Genomic DNA, 2,749 nt, shown 5'->3' with positions numbered 1-2,749 from the left:
TGGAATTTGAACTCAGGACGTAGTGACAGGCAAAATGCCACTAAGCATTTCACCAGGTGTGCTAACGATTCTGCCAGCTCGCCACCTTAATAATGATGATGATGATGATGATGATGATCCTTTCTAATGAAGGCACAAGGTCTCAAATCTGTGGGGAGGGGACTAATTGATTACATCGACCCCAGTGTTTCACTGGTACTTAATTTATCGACCCTGAAAGGATGAAAGGTAAAGTCAACCTTGGTGGAATTTGAACTCAGAACATAACAACAGGCGAAATACCACTAAGCATTTCGCCTGGCATGCTAACAATTCTGCTAGCTCACCACCTTAATAATAATAATAATCCTTTCTACTAAAGGCACAAGGCCTGAAATTTTGAGGGGAGGGGACAAGTCGATTACATCAACCCCAGTGTCTCACTGGTCCTTATTTTATTGACTCTGAAAGAATGAGAGGAAAAGTTGACCTCCGCGGAATTTGAACTCAGAATGTAAAGACAAACGAACAGTTGCTAAGCATTTTGTCCAGCATGCCAACAATTTCATTAGCTTGTCAACAACAACAACAACAACAACATATAGGCTTACATGTCCACACCATACACAAAGCAAAGCAGGTGAGTAGAGAGTTAATGGACTGTAAAATAAGGTAGCTACCTCTTGTAATAAATTACTATCACAACAACAGCAACAATAACCACAGTGCTAATGGAAACTTCTGGGAGAGAGAAAGAGGAAGGGAGAGAGAGAGGGGAGGGAGGAGAGAGGGAAAGGGGGTGGAAGGTAGGACATGTTTCAAATGATGACTAAAGCAATGTAATATCCATGTATGTGTGTTTTGTGGTGGTGGCGGTCGGTGGGGATTGGTGAATAATAAGGGGAGGGGGTCAGCGGCAGTGGCAAAGGTCGGTGGGGTGTGTGCGCGTGTGTGTGAGGGGGGAGGGGCACTGACAATGCACTCCTGCTGTTCTGCCACCATCACCACCATGGTGAGGATGACAACAGCGACGAGTGCTGCCACCACTGCTGCCGCCATCATCATCCTTGCAGAGAGTGAGGTTCAGATGACCAGCTGCCTCCTCATCTCCATCACTGACCCTAGGCCAGAAAAAGCAAGCAAAGCAAGAGATGGAAAAAGAAAAAAAAAAGACAGAAAGGGAAGAAAGGTGAGTAAAGACAAATAGAAAGGAAAAGCAAAGAAGGTAAGAAGTAAAGAAAAAAGGAAAAAAAAGAAAGAAGCAAAGAAAGATGTGTATGTATATATATATATGTGAATATATATATATATATATATATATATATATATATTTTATAAAGAATATTCAAAAGGAATATTTTATTGAGCTTATATTAAGTGCTCTATTATATATATATATATATATACCATCATCATTGTTTAACGCCTGCTTTCCATGCTAGCATGGGTGGGACATTATATGTATGTATATATATATATATATACACAGAAAGATAGAGAGAGAGAGATAGATATGTAGGTAGATAGATAGGCTGGCCTGTAGCTATGTCTGTATATATTTAAGCAGGTAGGTCAGTAGATAGGTAAGGTAAATCTTATAGGTAGACATCTTGGTAGGAAAGGAAGGAGTTAAGCCCTAAGTGAAACGAATTGTCAGAAGGAGAAACGAAGGTCACTTTGAAAACTAACTAATTACTTCAGTTTGTCAGTGTCTCCATCACGTTTTGTCATGTAGTCGTTACTTGCAGCCATCTCCCAGCTGGTTCTAAACTGACCACTCGCTCACTGCCCAAAGGAACTGACCAAGCATGCTGTAAATAAAGAGCATTGTCAGCTTGTGTCTTGTGTCTTGGAGAATGCTAAAACGGACAATTGCAATCTTGTGGTCTCTTTTCTTCAATTCCATGGTAGTTTCCACATCGATGCTGATGGAATCTTGACTATTGTTGAATAATTAAGAACAAGAGAAGGACATTTGCAGGTTTGGGGGTTGGGTGAGGGGGATAGTGTTACATGGTGTGATGGTGGTGGTGGTGGTGGTGTGAGCAGAGGATGGAGGTGTGCGATAGTTTTGACAGTGGCGATGGTGGTGGTGGCAGTGGTGGTGGTGATGGTGAACAATGGCAGAAGTACGGTGGAGGGGAGGCAATGACCAAAATCACTGTAGATTCCCTTTAGCACCAAAAGATGATTACATGCAACTTAAATGACAAAAGTACATACACCTGTGTGTATCTATGTGTGTGCATGTTTATATATATATATGTGTATATATATATATACATATACACATACACACACATGCATATATATATATATATATATATATATATATATATATATATATATATATATATATATATATATATATATATATATATGTATGTATAGCTTAGATAACTGACACTCTATTGGTTACAACAACAAGGGGTTCAGTTGACCCAAACAAGGGATCAACAGCCAGCTTGTGAAATTAACATGCAAGTGGCTGAGCACTCCACAGACATGCATGCACTTAGCAGAGTCCTCAGGGAGATTCAGCATGACACAGAATGTGACATGGCTGGCCCTTTTAGAATACAGGTACTATTCATTTTCACCAGCTGAGTGGATGGGAGCAATATGAAACAAAGTGTCTTGCTCAAGGACATAAAGCACTACCAGGAACTGAACTCACTACTTTATGATCATGAGCCAAACACTCTAACCACTAAGCCATGTGCCTTGACATTCACATCTATCTATCTATCTATCTATCTATATATATATA

The 2,749-nt window shown here is 40.0% G+C and overlaps 1 protein-coding gene across 2 annotated transcripts in view; it reads right to left on the bottom strand.

Moving 5' to 3' along the window:
• The window catches only part of LOC106883500 (26S rRNA (cytosine-C(5))-methyltransferase nsun-1), a 30,276-nt gene that overhangs the window by 2,518 nt on the left and 25,009 nt on the right, over positions 1 to 2,749 (bottom strand). The window lies entirely within an intron of this gene.

This window comes from Octopus bimaculoides, chromosome 12, assembly GCF_001194135.2.
Source record: "Octopus bimaculoides isolate UCB-OBI-ISO-001 chromosome 12, ASM119413v2, whole genome shotgun sequence".
NCBI lineage: Eukaryota > Metazoa > Mollusca > Cephalopoda > Octopoda > Octopodidae > Octopus > Octopus bimaculoides.
This window is presented reverse-complemented; position numbering and strand designations above follow the sequence as displayed.